A 17,881-nucleotide genomic window follows, 5' to 3' on the forward strand; every position below is an offset into this window, starting at 1 on the left:
TGTTGTTGGTTATGGCCAACCATCTAACCAGATCTCCTTGAATAGTAGTCCTTTCCCCTGGAGTGTTAGCCAACCCACCCAATCTAGTGTCATCTGCAAATGTGGTCAAGATATGCCCTCTATTGCCTCATCCAAATCCTAAAGAAAAATGGTAAACAATCCCAGCTCCAGCACAATACCCTGAGGTATTCTACTGCAATCCCCTTCAGCACTTGACAGATATGAGAACCATGAGACTGTGAAGATTTAGGGACGTGACTTTGGAAGAATACCTGCTTGACTCAGGGATAAAGTAAAAAGGACGGTAGTGAGCCAATAGGGATTCTTCTTAATTCTTCCCCGGTAGGAATTCGCTCTGAAATATAGCCAGTCACAATGCTATTCCAGGGAGCCCATGCTACGGAATGGAACATCATGTACACACTTATCACCTATTTTCCACTGGTGCTCCAGAGGTCGTGGTTGGGGTTATGGATTATTCATCATGAATTAATTTGCTCAAATGTTTTTAACCCCACTTTCCCACCCCATCCCCAGTGGGAAGTGCCTTGATGGGAAATGTCAACTCTTAGCTTAGTTACAGTAACCCCATAGGGTTAGACAGCCTTTCTCTACTGTTTTACCCTTGGGAAACCCTGGTTGAGCAAGCCTGCTGTTACCAACACACCATGTGTGCTAGGAAGCTAGGAAGGATTTGAACAAACCCAGTTCTGGCCCCCCACTTAGAAGCCAAAGACACGTCTGCATGGTCCATCTCTGGTGTACCCCACATGGGGGAGAAGGGTGTTGTGCTCCGTCCAAGTCCAGAAGGAAATGGGATTGCAGCAGGAAATAGAAATCAGGCTTTTGGTGTGAGTGGAGTCTTCAAGTGTGAGTTCTGCGAACAAAACAATAAATATTTGGATTAGGAAGGGGGCAAAGACCAAGACCAAGCTGAGAAGAGTTCTATTTCAGCTATTTCCGCTAAGGCTTCAAAGCTGCCAAAATATGTCCAGGATAACACAATAATAAACATTTTAGGGACTTCAAGTTCAAGTTGGAAGTTCAAGAGCTTGTCTATCAAGTCAAGCATTAGCTAATCTGTTTTTTTTATTTTATTTTAAACATCTTGTTTGTTTCTTTGAGGGAAAAAAGAAGAAATCTGTCTGGGGTCGGGTCGCTGGCTGCCTCCGCTTCCTAAGGGGTCATTTCCATAGTAACCATGTTTTTCATATGACATTTCCTCAAATTCATGACAACAATTAACACCACCACTGTGATCTGCTCTATTGGAAATTGGGAGGATAAATGGCTGCGTTGACCGCGGAGAGAAAGACGTGTTATGTTTGGCGCATGACCTTATAGGAAAAAGTTTCCAAGCGTCATCCCTGAAGTAAATCAATGAGGAATAGGCCCCTGCTGGCCACCGTAGCTGAGCAAGAGGGAGCAGTGGGACTACAACTTGCAGCCGGTAAGACTTTATCTCTCTTTTATTGCAGGTTCTTATATCCTAGGCATGGCTGGGTGAGCATTTGGGTTCGAGATGCAAGGCAAGAACCAAATGGATTTTAGTCTATGGCAGGGGCTCCCAACTAGAGGTCTGTGGATCTCTGGGGATCCACATGTATGCTGAAGGGGATCCACGGCCTTTCCCAACTCATCTTAGTGAGATGTCATCCAAATTCCTTGCAAGATAGGGGCTATTCAAAAAGTCCTCCCTGGATTAAGTAAAGCCAAGATGGTTGTGGTCTAGCTTGGTTCCAGAAGCAAGTATCATGGGATAAGAGCAGGGTTGGAAGTGACATTGCCAGCTCTGGATTGGGAAGTTCTTAGAGAATTGGGGGTAGAACCGAGGGAGGGCAGGGTTTGGGTCAACAGGGTCTTACCTCAGTGGGGTATTGTTGGGACTTTCAGATTAGGCTTCGTCCTGAGTCCCTCTGGTGAATAGAGCTGCAGAGGAACAGAACATTTAAAAAGTATGCAGTTATGTGTTACCTTTGTGGTTGACGGATGGACTCAATGTTTTGAAGTTTAAAAGAGAGAATCTTTACTAGGAAAGATCATTTACAAAATATATCATATTCACATGCTTTGATCTCCTTACCAAAGCAAAGTACTAAAGCTTAAAAGATAGTTACAAAGAAACCACACTGAAAACTACTATGGCTGGCTCAAGCAGACTACATGCCTACGTATCAGTGGATGGAAAGAGCAGAGAGACTAAAGGAGTATGCTCCTTGCTTCAGAACACACACTGATCTGCTCTGTGTGAAGAAACAGAAAGTGGGTGGGAGTCCACTTGAAACAAAGGAATCCCAAGACCCATTCTACACAAGGACCAATGTTGCCAATTGGTTCCTGATAGCGGAAACGCTATTTTTAATAGTGCAATCTCTGAGTTATGCATACCTGCCTTTGTAGTGGAATCCAGTAGCATTTCAATCGTTTCCCACAGGTTTCCAGTCTCGCCAAAAATCGCTAGAAAGGAAGCAATTTTTTTCTGTGCTTTGTCCCGCCCCTGGCCGTCAATCAAACAAAAACAGCCAATGGGCGGTCGTTATCATGCTCCCGAAAAGTCCCTTTCACTTTAAGAACAGTTTTTTTAAAAGAAAAACACACGTTGCAACGAATATGCCTTGATTCCTCCTAACGTAGAGACCCATCTAGCTGGCAGCTGGCATGTGAGCTGACGATTCATCGTTACCACGCTCCCCTGAGTGAAAAGAAAAATCCCCCCCCCACACACGGGCATGATTCTTGGCCGAAAAAAAAGGGAACTTGCAAACGGGGCTGTGTTGTGCTTGGTGACTTAGTGGAGCTTTAAAGCAGTTCTATGGAGGGACTGTAGCCGGAGAAGCCTCGCTGGGTGAATGAAGGCTCACCGGTTCATTGCTTTCTGCTCGCTCCGAGAAAAAAAAATGGTGATCGCTTTGCCGGAAGTTCAAAGGAGAGAGCCAGGGGGAGGGACTTGGCTGGAACCGCAACAATTGGAATGCACAGGTCTTTTTTGCTACTGTTGCAGATTGTTTGCAAGAGTGTAGCGCTTTTTGGGGGGTGAATCCACTTTTCTGGATTTCCCTTTAAGCGTTACAACGAATCGCTTTTTGTGGGACTGTTTCAGGAGTGTGGCAGATTGTGCGCGACGTCGTGCATAACTGCAAATTAGTAGCATTTACAATTTGGAAGCCTTTTGCAACATTGAAGTCGTGCGGAATGGACCCAAGTGTACCTAGCTCAGAATTCCCTGCAACCTCTCCAATGGCCACTTGATGCCACTAGAGAGTGCACAGCTGCTTAAACAGTTTTAACAACAGCCCTTCAAGGCTGATTTCATCAAATTACTTGCCAATTGCAATTCCAACAGATATGATACCAGAAATCCTCCCAAGGTATTGCAAAACACACCCTGCGAGGTAGGTGAGGCTGAGAGAGCCCTGATATCACTGCTCGGTCAGAACAGCTTTATCAGTGCTGTGGTGAGCCCAAGGTCACCTAGCTGGCTGCATGTGGGAGAGTTCAGAATCGAACCCGGCATGCCAGATCTGCACTCCTTACCACTACACCAAACTGGCTCTCTGCACTCCTAACCACTACACCAAACTGGCTCTTTGCTTTTCTCCCTGCTTCTCTAAAACAATAGCAGATTTGGGTAAGATAGCCAGAGTTATTTGAAACTTTTGATGAATGTCAGCACTAGCTGAACAATTGCACCTGGAAGTCCTTCGTTTCATATATTTTTTTAATTACCCGAATCCAAAAAGGCCTGATGCAAATTTGGAGTAATATCCAAAATGGAGCCGAAGAGGGTTGCAAAGGTTACCCTTTTTTTACTCTGCCTACTTCTGTTAAGCGCTTCATTTTCCTTCTTCCGATTGTCCTCAAGAGGGAGAAAGATGCCTCTCACTCCTTCCTTTCTTTCCTAGAGAGTAATCTCCCCAAAACAGCCATTCATTGGCTAACATTTCTCCCGCCAGCCGAAGGGGAGCCTGTACAACTCAGCTGGGATTCTTCTAGACATTTGCTCCCGTTTTGCATAAGAAGGGATTCAAATGCGCACCCATCCGCTTACGATGCCAACATTGGCTGCTGCAGATAATTTTTTTTCCAGAGAAAGAGAGAAATCACGCCGCTAGCCTGTCCGACTCTGTCCACTTCCCTTCCACCTGACTCCGCGAGTCAAGCATATGGTGTTTACGACCATGACTGACAAAGCACCGCCTCGCCGCCTTCCTCGAGAGAATTTCCCCCTGCCAACTCAATTTGCAAGGCCTTGGATCTCACGGTGGCCCTTTGGTCTCCTTCCAGCGCTTCCTCCTCATATTCTCTTGGCAAAGCCCTGGAAAAGACAACCTGCCTTTCCCCTCTACCTAATTAACGTTCCGCCGAGACGGAATTGCGTCCAAAGTCAGTGCCAGCCTCCCATATTTGCCTTTTGTGCTCTGCTCAGTGGTACGGAGGAGAGGGGCAGCTTGCCTGCCTCCGAGTTGGCCTCCCCGATCCCCCCTCCCCTCTTTCCGGTGGTGACAAAAATGAGCACTCACGGTCTGCTTCGGTCACCTGCTCAGGTCTGGGGACTCCAGTTGGCTCGATGCAGGAGGCCAAACTCCCAGAATACTCCCGCAAAGAGCGGGAAGCGCTGCCAGAAGAATGGGGCAGGAATCTGCGGCCACCAAAGAGGAATAGCCAATCTCGTCTGGCTGGAGGAGCGTGGCGAGGAGGCCAAGGGAGCCTCCGCTGAGCACGTACGGACGGCGGAACGGAGGGAGGACGAAGAAGCCAGACTCTTCGAGGCCATTTCCCAGACCCAAATCTTGCTTCCTGGGGCCGTCGCACTCACCACATGTCCGTCCACTCCAGTTTTCTGCCAAGTGGGCCTCTGACAATGAGTGAGAGCTGGTTGGAGCTTCCAGATAGGGAGTATCTCCAGCATTCGTTTTCGAATTATCGGTGGACCCCTCAAAACAGTCTGTGTGAGCAGGTGCAGATGACATGCTACGTTTGCCCAATGCCTTGCTAATTGTGACCCTTTTTTTCTCCACCCTGGTGTTACAACCACTGCACTGGGGCAAACAGGGAAGCCGTCATTTTCCGTCCACCAATAATCTTGTGACTCGATAAAGAGCCAGCACGGTGTCCTGAATAAGAGCGGGGGCTTCTAATCTGGCAAGCCAGGCATGATTCCCTGCTCCTTCGCATGCAGCCAGCTAGGTGACCTTGGGCTAGTCAAAGTCGTGATAGCGCTGTTCTCACAGAGCAGTCCTGTCAGGGCTCCCTCAGCCTCACTTACCTCACAGGGTGTCTGTTGTGGGGAGAGGAAGGGAAGGCGACTGTCAGCTAATATGAGGCTCCTTTGAGCAGTGAAAAGTGGGATACGAAACCCAAATCATCCTCAACTAGAGGAGCTCGTTGTTTGTACCCCATGTTTCACCACTCAAAAGGGTCTCCAAGTGGTTCACAATCACCTTGTGAGGTAGATGAAGCTGAGAGAGCTCTGAGAGAATTGCGACCGGCCCAAGGTCTCTCAGCTAGCTGCATGTGGAGGAGGAGTGGGGGATCAAAAAATGGCCCGCCAAATTAGAGGCCACCTGTCTTAGCCGGACCGCTAAAGCTGGCTTTCAACGTGATGGCATTGGGGCATTGAATTCCAATCTGTCCTGGTATCATCCTCAGCTCTTCAAAGAAGGCCAGGAGATGGAGAGAAAAGACGGAGACTATGAGCTGTCCTCAGCGAGCATGGCAGAGGTCCATGGCATGAAAAAAGAGGATTTTGTCCCTTAGGTGAGCACTGCCGGTTGAAATCTCAAAGACCATCCTTAATTATGAACTCCGAGGCATGAACGCCCCGCATTAGGCAGACCCCACAACATTTGATTCGGGGCATGGAAATCTTAAACAATGTATATTGATTAGATCCCCCCCCCCTTATTTTATCAGCAGAAGGTGGAGGAGAATTTTTTCTCCCCTTAGTTATTTTTTCTCTCCTGCTGTTCTTGTCGTCGGCACATTCCGGCAACAGACAAAAGGGGACACTGCGGTTTCTCGGACTGGGGGCTGAAGAGGAACGGAGGGGAAGCGCATGATTGATGGAGTTCTGGTTGGCTTATAAAGGGCAGCCAGGAGAGCAGGGAAATAATCAGGGAAAAGGGCGTCCCATACTGGCGCTCTCAGAAGGGAGAAATGAATCCTCAACTTCTGCATTATTAAGTTGTCAGGCGGCCGATGATGAAAATCTGAAGGTCAGGAATAACAAGAAGCACCTTATGGGGGGATCACGACCTCGCGGGGATGGCTACACTCATATTTATCCGCACCTAACCCTTAGCCACAATTTTTCATTTGATAAGAACGTTGGGAGAAAAGGCAAAATAGGGAGAGATCGGGGAGGGGTGCTTTGGGGGGGGTGAGGAGGGCCTCGAAGGGGGGGGGTGAAGGGGGGGTCTCATCATCTTCCCTCTAAGCAGAGAGCAAAAATTAGGCTTCCCGCGGAACTGATTGTGGATGCCGAAGTCATACCGAAAGATAATAAACCAAAAGGACACACGAGGGATGCTGGCAGAAATTGTTTGCTACAATGAAACTCAATAAAGGGAACGGGGGCTTTCCTAAATGACAAATTTGGTACAGGAGTGCTAAAACCTGTTCTCTCCCTGGTACCGTGGCGGCCGTTCTGTCTCACATCTACCACTTTTTTTTATTTACTTTCCAAGTCCTAATAATGAGGGAAAGCTGTTTTCTCGCTTAAAAGAGAGAGAGAGAGAGAGAGAGAGAGAAACCTCCAAATTTATTTTTTTTTAAGAAAACAGCCATTCTCTGCATGGCCTCCAGGTATACAGCGAAGATGTTTGAAGGATACATGTAAACAGAAGGCACAAATGCAAAAGACACTCCCCCACCCTCCTTAAACTTCCCAATAGTGCAGTTTTATTTGACAGGGATCAGAGTTTGTCTGCGGCTCCGTCATTCGTTCATTCGCTTGTTCATTTATTCCTTCATTGGGTCATTCGTTCATTTAATTATATTTCTTTCTGTCTTTCTTCCTTTCTCATAAAGCAGTTTAAGAGCGGATCCACAATATGGCATTTACGCGGCGAAGTCGTTAAATGGCGGCAGACTCTCAACTGGAAATCCCTCTCCGCCCACAGGAAGCCTGCTGGGTGGCCTTGGGCCAGTCCCCGTTCTTTTAGAGCTTTTCTCTCAGAGAAGTTCTCTCAGAGCTCTCTAAGCCTTATCGATCTGTTGAAGGAGAGGGAGGGATGGCTGAAAGGCATCTTCAGGTAATAAAAAGTGGGGTATAAAAACAGTTCCTGCTCTTCTTTTTCTTCTTCTTAACATCCAGACAAAGTTCAAAGTTCTCCTGGAATTACAACTCATCTTCAGATCATCGGGATAACAGTCCCACTCAAAAAATGGTAGCTTCGTAGTCTGGACCCCATGACATCACATCCTTTCTGAGCTCCCTTCCTTCCCCAAGCTCCGCCCCAAATTTCCTAAGGACTTCCCCAACCAATAATTCATAATGCTAGACCATATTCTGTTGTAACAGGAGAACAGGGTGAAACAACCCTGGCTTGGATACAGGTGTTCTTAAATTCTGTTCAATGGTCCTCCAACTGGGGATTGAAATTTGGCATGATTATTTTTAGTCCATCTATAATCCAAGGAGGGTTTGGAATGAATATACATCAATTATTTTATGACTGACTCTGTGAAATAATGTAATTGTATAATTAGTAATACATTTGTCATTCTTCCGCCGACGAGAAAGTTAAACACGTACTGCTTTTGTGTAAAGTCTGACAGCGCAGGGTTCTTTTCAAAATCCCCTCCCCTGTCTTTCCCCCCGAGAATTATATCATTATATCATAAAAATGTCAAGGCTCGAGTTTACTGTTCAGGCTAATATTCTCAAATATTCTCTTAGGCTGACATCTCTGTCAATTAAAATTAAACACAATTGCATTGTGCCATATACTCTTCAAATGGAAAGCTTTCAAGTTTATGGCTGTTCTCTGAATTGATTTTTAAGATGGCATCTGTAAAACCTACCTCGTACAAGATGAGGTGCCGGCGAGGGGGAATGTAGTTAAGATTCAGTCAATTTTAAAAAATGGCTCCAAGATCATAAACGAACAACTGGAAGTTATAGAAAATCCTCCGAATCGGAGGCTGTTAGACATAAAATGACAGCATCTTTCCGGGGAGGGGGAGGGGGTACCATGTACCATGCTTGTTTGATGAAATGGGAGTTTATTTCCCCTGCATACTTTGATGTTATTAGTCTTGTGTTTCCCTCCACACACACACACACACACAAAGCAAACCGAGAAGAGTTTCTTGCAGTGGAAATCGGGGATGGAGGGGAGTCTCATGGGATGTAACGTCCCACCGCACTTGATGTTTTCCCACAGCAAGGCTCGGGTTTTCTCACAGGACTTTGTTTCTCATGGAAAAATAATAGGTTTGTCCTCAATCAGACTTCTCGCGCCATGACACCCTGCCAATAAAAAGTGGTTTCATTTTTTGGAGGATGGATACAGGGGAGGGAAGAATTGTTCTCATTGAACAGAGGGACCTCGTGAACAGGAAGCTGATCCCCATCCCAGCAGTCATTCATTCCCTCTGTGTTTCGACATAACATTGCACAGAAAGATCACTCGTGGTCCAAAGTGTTTGTGTGTTTAGTGCCATCAAGTGGCTTCTTCTGGCTTATGGTGACCTTGCAAGTTAATGACCTCCAAAATGTCCTATAAGAATCTAAGAAGATCCCTGCTGGATCAGACCAATGGCTCATCTAGTCCAGCAATCCGTCCCTCTGGACAGCCAACGGCACCGCAGAGAGGCCAAGGCCTTCATAAGACCACCAGAAGAGCCCTTCTGGATCAGATTAGTTGTCCATCTAGTCCAGCATCCTGTCTCTCACAGAGGCCAACAAGTTCCTTTCTCAACTTTTTTACTGTTGAGAAACCCCTGAAACATTTTTCATGCACCCCAGAAGTGGTGCGATCAAGCAGAATATGGTTGGGAAGCAGAGCTGTGGACACACCTGCCTGAGACCTTTCCCCTTACCAAACCCTCTAGGCCAAGGGTAGTCAAACTGTGGCCCTCCAGATGTCCATGGACTACAATTCCCAGAAGCCCCTGCCAGCATTTGCTGGCAGGGGCTTCTGGGAATTGTAGTCCATGGACATCTGGAGGGCCACAGTTTGACTACCCCTGCTCTAGGCCCATCATTGGCCATTTGGCGGGGGACATGTTGACATGACCATGTATGGGCCTATCACCCAATAAATATTTAACAAATTTTTAAAATACATTTTAAATAATTAACTCTTACCAATTTGGGAAACCCTTCCAGGGATGGCAAAAAAACCCAAAACGAATTATTAAAGTTAAAATTGACAATATTAGACTGAAACTGTAGGAAGTAAAATAATCCTTAACCCCTGTGAGATTCTAATTCTTATAAAAAGTCTAATCTTTGATAACATTCTCAGTCTAATATTGTCAATGTCCGCTTTAATAATTTGGTTTCTTTCCCCCTCTTTAAATTTCAGAGAAGAATACCGGGTTGTGAAGAATATGTAACACTCTCTGCATGTGTGGTATGTAGAATTATTGTATTTGTAACCACTCAGGAAGGCTGCAAAAGCTGAAACAGGCCTGGTTTTATTTGGTTCATAGGATGTATTCATCCACCAGGCACCCTGCTTAACTCCCAAATTCTGATAAACTTGTGCCCGTCTTTGCTACCCAGATCAGAAATGAAAACAGAAGATGCTCAGTTAGGCTTGGGGAAAAGTCTATTCACACTGCCTGTGTTGTGTTTGCTCTTGTGTACAGGTGGAAGCATCCAGTGGGACCCAACACTATGTGCACAAATTTTATCTAGAGGAAGAATAGACAAATTTAAAATGTTAAGCGTATTCCAGATTCCAGTATTTTATCTAGAAAACCATGATAAAGACAGTGGGTCTTAAAAAACAAACAAACCCTAAATCAAAGCCAAATTGGAATTTAGGAAGCTACAAACGACTTACCTTTATTCCACACACGTTGAATAATGCACTTTAGAAGTAGATTTTCCTGTTCCGCACAGGAAAACACTGCTGCAAAAGCACATTGAAAGCTCATTATCCGGCATGTGTAGAATAATTCACAACATGATTGATTAGGCAGTGAAATCCAAGAATCTCTAGTTTCTTAACCAAACAATTTCTGGGGGGAAAAAGCTGAGTTTCCTCAATCAAATGCAAAACTCAAAATAACTCAGGTGTGGGGTTCTTATGAGATGAGTTCAGGGGCAATGGAATATTTAACCAGGAGCCCTAGAGAGGAAAGGAGAGGGGAAAAATATTAAAGAAAGAGGAGTCTGTGTATAAAAGGAGACACATAATGACAGTTCTTAATTCACGGTGAGCTTCAACCAAGTTTCCAATGATGATTTCAAAGTGGATTCGAAGCAGCAAAATCACCTGTCGGTTTAGGGCGTAGCACCCATGTTTCTTCTTCTTGGAGAACCCTGACAAAAATAGTTCTAAGAGGGAAGGCATGGATTCCTGATAGAGAATAATTTCCTACCACTCTCTACAAACTGCAGTTCCCAGAGTTTTGGGTACAGCCGTGATAGAACAGTACAATGCCAAAATAACTCCATCAGTCTTTTCAGAGGGTCGCCGTCTCTTGAAAGCTTATATTCTGAACATCTTATTGGCCATGCTACTGGACCTGACACTTACCTGTTCTGGTTCAGCCCGGCATGGCTACCCTCTAAAACTACCTTCATGGAAGGCCATGCATGCAACCACGTGAACTTGGAAATTCATCAGCCATGTGGGGGGGGGGGGGGGAAAGCCCAGCGAACAAACCTTGCACAGCTACAAACCGATATTGCCTTGGTGTCTGACCAAAGGAGTTTGGAATCTTGGTGCTTATTCCCCCAAAGGTGCTACTAAGCTCAAATCTACCTGTTCAGACAATAACATTACCAGTTGAGCTGCAAGGCAGGAGATCAGTCCAAAAAGACCAACACCCTTCTCGATACAATAGTTGGATAGACCCAGGACTATTAAGCTGCAATAGCTGAGTAGACCTAATGCTATGAAGGTGCAGTTGTTTGATAGAACCAATACTAGCAATGGAGAGCCATACAAAGGCTAAACAATTGCTCATGTCTCAGGACCCGGCATGAGGAGAAGGACGATCTTTTTTGTTTCCTCTCAGGACGGGGCCTGGCTTTCTTGGCGGTGGCACAGCAGATGAGGCATTAACCCTCTAAGTTTTCAAGAGGGAAGTACAAACCCTATTCCCCTGACACAGTTTCAAACTGATGCTCCTGTTATTTACACATATTCATCTCTTTCCTGAAGTTAAAAGTCGGCGATGGCAGGAAGGGGACAGAGAAAGAGAGAGAGAGATGGCTGGTTTAATCCCCAAACTAACACAATATTGATTCGCATTCATGATCACTGTTTATCTGCGTGCGTCGCATGCAATGGATGTTCTCAATTAGGCGGCCTCTGTCCACGGAATGGGCGATTGCATTAGGAACGGAATGGAACTGGCGGTTTATCGAGGACTAATTTGATGTAAAGTAAACCATCCGAACGGCGGCGGGACGGCGAGAGGGGGGAAAAATGCACATTTCGCTCAATCAAAATATTGTTTTAACCCCCCTCTCCGCCCGCCCCCCAAAAATACAAATGGGATTTACCTCCAAAGCTAATTACCCGAGCTTAATATCTGTCCACAAAGTCACATCGCTGGACTCCGACAATCGGTAATGAAATCCAAGATTGCGTGTAATGTATATTTTATTAAACTGCTTTTCAAAGGTTTATCTAATAGCTTAGCACAAGGTTTGTTTTGTGGTGCTGGAAGCAGATTTAGGGATTTGGGAGGCGAGCCGGGCGGCCTCCAACTTTGCCCTCCTTTTTTGAGCGCGACTCGATCCTACGGGATTGCGCTACGTCGATGTGCACCGATCTCGATGTACAAAAGCAATATTTTGGCAATTGAGGAGCGACATGCAGAAACAAACTATAAAACAGTCTTTTTCTCCCCTCCCCACCCTTTTTCCTGCCCCTTACAGGTTTTTACTGCTTGGTCACAGCTGGATTTACACTGTATTTAATAAAACATTAGTAGCCACCGGGGACTGAAATATGTAACATAAGTCTTTTTCAGTAAAATAATTCCATAAATCTACATATGAAGCTATTTTTTGCAAGTGCAGCACACCCATCATTTAATTAGAGGTGCTGTGCATGGGGTCTCCCCCCTGAGCACCCCCATCCTTGGAATTCAACAAAAGTGAAACCTGTCCAGATTTCATTGCAGGCACAGGGCTTCAGTTGGGGGCAAGCTTTGCTAGCCATTGTGCTTTAAGGTGATCCTAAAACGGCCAGAGGTTGGTAAACTGGGAGTGTGATGCTAAATTTCTCAAATGTTCTTAAGAAGAGCTGGTTCTGGGTTTGAGGGGGCAGAGAATTCCCTGGGTCCTCCTCTGGTCCCCCTTTCATATGAGATTGCCAGCTGTGGTTGAGAAACCCCTGGAGATTTGGGGGAGGAGCTTGGGGAGGGTAGTGGGAGGGGCCTCAGTTGAAGTATTAAGGCCAGAGGTTCCCCTCTCCAAAATAGACATTTCCTGGAGGTGAGGTGAGGTGAGAGAGCCAGTTTGGTGTAGTGGTTAGGAGTGCGGACTTCTAATCTGGCATGCCGGGTTCGATTCTGCGCTCCCCCACGTGCAGCCAGCTGGGTGACCTTGAGCTCGCCACGGCACTGATAAAACTGTTCTGACCGGGCAGTGATATCAGCGCTCTCTCAGCCTCACCCACCCCACAGGGTGTCTGTTGTGGGGAGAGGAATGGGAAGGCGACTGTAAGCCGCTTTGAGCCTCCTTCGGGTAGGGAAAAGCGGCATATAAGAACCAACTCTTCTTCTTCTTCTTCTTATTTGGAGTGTCATTTTAATCCCAGAGATCTTCAGGTTTCAGCTGCAGTCTGGCTATCCTTCTCTCCTGCCTTTCTGTCCTGCTTCTCCGCACGTATCCCACTGACTTGTCCTTCCTCAGCAGGCTTGCGAGCCCTCCCAGCTGCTAGTGCTCACAGCAGCATACAGACTCTGGGGGGTTGGCTGGTGGGGCTTTAGTAAGTGAGTGAGTGGGTGGGTGGTGACAGTCATGGGCCTGGCTAGATCGGTAGTATGCATGATAAAAAAAAGAAGAATGTCCTGCAGGGGGCAGCAGAGGAAATGTGTTTTTAGCATAGTTAGAGAGGGAATTTCCTGATGTTTTTCAAATAATCTCCTCCTGCATTATGATTGGCTCCTTTGGAGACATCCCGCTTCTTTGAACACACTTCTTCCCTGCTTGCCCCCGTGTGACAGTTAAATCAGGCCTCTCTCTTACTTTCTATACAAAACTGTTTCTCTTCTAAATAAATCTACGGTATTCTTTTAAGCAGCTGAGTGCTCCACTCTCTGCATATTTCAGCTCTGTCAAGAAGAAGCCCTGGGCCCTGCCAGCGGCCCTTCCTCAGATGACACTGGTGAAGAAATCAGTTTTGACACAATTAAGCAAGCCACACAACTGTCCGATCTTAACTTTATGCCGAGAGAGACACAAACCGGCAGAGTAGACCATACTGGCCTCAATAGATGTAGGGATGCTAGTCCCCAGGTGGGATGTGGGGATACCCTAGAAATATAACTCATCTTCCAGTGACAGAGATCACTTCCTCTGGAGAAAATGGCTCCTTCAGAGGGTGGACTCCATAGCATTACATAACTCTGAGGACCCTCCCTGCCCCAAATCCCACCCACTCTTGGCTCCACCCCCAAAGTCTCCAGGTATTTCCCAACCCAGAGCTGGCAACCCTATGACCTACCTTCCTTCCAAGATCTGATGAGTTTAGATAGCCTGGGTCAGCCAGGTCAGGGCAACATAGAACTCACCTGGGCATTTTAACGGTAGACTTTCGCTCCATCCCATTCCGTGCAACCATCCTGCCATCTCCCTTACAATCCAAATAAAAGCTTCTTCTCCAAATGAAACATTGTTGGTCTTCAAGGTGCCCCGTACTCAACATTTGTTCAGACCGACATGACAACCCACCTGAATCCCCCATGTGGAAGGAAATCTAATATTTCCCCGAGAACATTGCACTGTTGAGGCCAGATTTAGGATAGCATCATTTTATTCAGTCGTCATCTCCTTTTATCATTTTTTAGATTGTATTTTACTTGATTTTATCGGCTTTTCACTGGTAGATTTTACAAAACTTGGATTCTGTTTTTTTTTTGGGGGGGGGGGGTACATTTTTGTTTACCCTGGCATAAAAGAAAGAAATTCGTGTCTAAATAAATGGATCAAGACAGGAAGAGGCGGGGTGGATCTTCGTTCGAACGTCTGCGAGAGAGGATCCAAAAGCTCATCTGGACTACACAGGGAAGTTTTCTGGACTGCGATTGAATCGATGTCTAAGAATTCAGATCTTCCTCTGGATTCCAGGGGGAGAAAAATCCTTATTACATATTTATTTGGCCTGAGTCTCACTTTTTTATTCACACAAATAGCTTTAATACATGCTGGAATTATTTAATTACTTTTGCCGGCAAGTTTTTACCGAGAAGCCGTTCCTGTCCCTCCGCCTAACCTAAAATAAGATTATTTACAATCCAATCCAAGGAGTGCTGACTGGGGCTGTTGGTAGCCGACTGCTTCAGCAGTTAAATTCCCACTCCTCCCCCTGCTTTTCCTGGGCAAAAACCCAGAAGGCTGATTCAATTAAACTCTTTATGTTATATATTACCCAGAAGTTCACCATCTGAAGCAATCCACAAAAGTCTGAAGCCAACGTTTTTATGATGGCAATTTGGGAACATGAACATTTTCTTCTTCTTCTTCTTCTCCTCCTTTTTTTCCCTGGGGGTTCTTTTATACCAATGGCAGGGCATCGATGAAGTTTTTGCCTCAGCATCTTCCTCCTCCTCCTCCTCTTCCAGAAGAGCAGAAACAAAACAAACATCATTTCAAGAACTTGCCATTAAAAAAAAAAAACACCTTCCTTACTCATTAGAGGGTAGAAACACTCTCCTGTTTGGCAATAGGGTCCTTTCCTGAGCACAGGAGACTTAAATCCATCATGGCAGAGGGAGGATAACAATGGAAGCTTTGTGGAATTGGTCGTCCGTGGTTTACATTGCTAATGAGTAGGACAACAAAAGAAATTATTTTATGGTGAACTGGGTCTCCAGTGGTCCACCCAGCTCAGGACTACCTTCTCCGACTGAAAATGGTTGTTGTTTTCTTCATTCACATACTTATTCTTTGCTTTCAACCACCGAAGCAGAACTGAAGCACCTGGTTTCATTCCTCCATGCCCATTTTCTCCTCGCTGCGACATCCCTGCAAGGCTGACTGGCTCTACATCGGCTAGAAATAGGGATGGCAGTGTCCACGTGGGATCTGGGGATCTCTGGGTTTCACGGCTCATCTCTGGGTGACAGAGATCAGCCCCCCCCCTGGAGAAAATGGCTGCTTTGGAGGGTGGATTCCATAGCTTTCTATTCCACTGAGGTCCCTCCCTGGCCCAAATCCTGCCCACTTCCAGCTCCACCCCCAAAGTCTCCTGGTATGTCCCGACCCAGAGCTGGCAACCCTAGAATGCTTCCATGGTGTAGTAGGGGTTTGGAGCTGGGTCTCCCAGCCCGAGGTCCTCCATATGGAAGGTGGGAAATTACCCTGCTTGGCTTGATAAAGTCACTTCCAGGGTTACCCAGAAGTGACATCATCACATACAGGGGTATGTTCTACTGTGCACCCAAATGTTTGACCATAGAGTTTGGGGCAGATGCTAGAACATCGCAAAACATGGTGACATCAGTTTGGGGGTGTCATCGCCCTGAGGACAACATTCACTCACCAGGTGCTAGCTGAAGCTGACCTTGCTTATTTTTCAGGATCTGATGGACTTGGGCTTACCTGAGCTGTCCAGGATGGGTTAGATAGGAAATTTCCATACAGTGTCATTTCTTTATTAAACTATGTTGAGGGCCTTCCTTCCTTCCTCCCTCCCTCCCTCCGTCCCTCCGTCCCTCCATCCCACCTTCCCTCCTTCCCACCTTCCCACCTTCCCTCCTTCCTTCCTTCCCTCCTTCCTTCCTTCCTTCCTTCCTTCCTTCCTTCCTTCCTTCCTTCCTTCCTTCCTTCCTTCCTTCCTTCCTTCCTTCCTTCCTTCCTTCTCTTCAATCTCTCCCTTTTTCCCTCCTTCCTTCCTTCCTTCCTTCCTTCCTTCCTTCCTTCCTTCCTTCCTTCCTTCCTTCCTTCCTTCCTAAGGGCCCCTCCATAAGCCTTTCCCATTCAGCTGAAAGCCATTTCCATGCGGCGACGACTTTCTTTACTTTCCCCAGATTGTTTTAATCAGGTATTCAAAGCCCGCCGGCCCGCCATGCTTCACTGCGACAGCCCAAAGACAATGAGCTTGGTGTTGCTCAGGCGGGAACATCTGACTGACTTCAATCGCTTTTACGAGGCACTGTAGTGACTTCACAGTCGATGCTGTTCTACATCTGAGAGAGATCCTGTGTCCTGAATCTGTCCCAAAGAAGGGAGGATGGGGAAAGGGGCTGAACCCTGGAGACCTCCCTAAGAGATGCACTTTATTTTAATAAGGAACATGGCAGCCATTTAATTTCCCCCCTCGTAGTCCCACCCCCCCTATGTTGCCCTCAGAATGGAAGAGTTCATCTTGCATGTACTTTACCTGTGATCCCTCCCCCTTGAAGCATTGTTCAAATAATGGTGAGAAATTATCTAATTGCATTTTAAGACACCTTATTTTGGGGTCTCTTGTTGTAGACTAGGCGGAGGGAATCGTTTTAAGGGAACCGTTTAATTTAAGGGATTTAAAATCAAGCCAGATTTAAAGACAACGCATAAGTGAAAACCATGTGGGAAACCAAATTGAATTAGAAAGGGAATGAAATAAAACGCTCTCTCTTCAACATAAGTGAGTTTCACAAGGGGAATGCTGATCATTTATCGACAGCAGATATCGTCAAGGTTTTGTTTTTCCAAAGTGGTTGTTTTTACATTGTAATCATTAAAAAACAAAACATGAGAAGGGATGTTCTGCTAGATCGTTTGAGCGCGATGCAATTCTTGCAGCCACGTTTTCGATTTGATTCGATTGTTTTCGCACAACAGACCAAGACTATCAGAATCCTATGCATGTTTACTTGGAAGGAGGTAAGGCTCACTCTCGGGCAAGAGCGCATGTCACTGAAGCCATTATAGGGCCTTTCTTAGAAGTCTTTCCTGGGAGCAAACCCCACTGAAAAGACCAGAATAAGATTCTGACCTGCTAAGGAGTGCAGGGTTGGTCCATCTCAATACACGTACGCTGCGGTAGTTCTGGCATTTTGCGCTTTACGGACGGCTGTGGTTTTAATTTCCCAACTTGTTCCAAGGTAGTTTGGGATATTTCCTGAAAAGTGCGATAGAAACAGTACTGTCATTAAGAGAGCAGCTTCGCAGACAAAAAAGCTAGGAAGACATTCAGTCTATTTCCAAGAGTCCGATTATTCCATAGAAGTCTGATTGGAGATTTCCCTTGCATTTCTGCCGATGCTCTCTCGCTTTCGAACTCTCGGGATAGCTGCCTATGCACAAAATCCCCCGTTTTCCCAGCTTCCAGGAATAAGAGGAAAAATCCTTGGCTTGTTTTCTTACATTCCAGGTAGCAATTCCTGAACTGGGGTGGGAGGTGGGGGGGGGGGGATCTCCTAAGCCCATAAAAAGAATTTGCTATGTCTAATTTATTGCTTCATTTGCAGCTCCTGCTACAGCAAGGTAAATTTATTCTGATTTGTACAACCCAACTCCCTCCTGTGACAGTGACTAATT

At 46.1% G+C, this 17,881-nt stretch overlaps 1 long non-coding RNA gene across 1 annotated transcript; it reads left to right on the plus strand.

The window, feature by feature from the left end:
- The first annotated feature begins 1,254 nt into the window (after window positions 1-1,254).
- LOC143827871 (uncharacterized) lies at window positions 1,255-9,052 on the plus strand. Its single transcript, XR_013227427.1, has 3 exons — window positions 1,255-1,450; window positions 5,650-5,757; window positions 7,033-9,052. It is a non-coding gene; the product is annotated as an uncharacterized LOC143827871 (long non-coding RNA).
- Window positions 9,053-17,881: the final 8,829 nt, after the last annotated feature.

Source organism: Paroedura picta, chromosome 18 (genome assembly GCF_049243985.1).
Source record: "Paroedura picta isolate Pp20150507F chromosome 18, Ppicta_v3.0, whole genome shotgun sequence".
Classification (NCBI taxonomy): Eukaryota; Metazoa; Chordata; class Lepidosauria; order Squamata; family Gekkonidae; genus Paroedura; species Paroedura picta.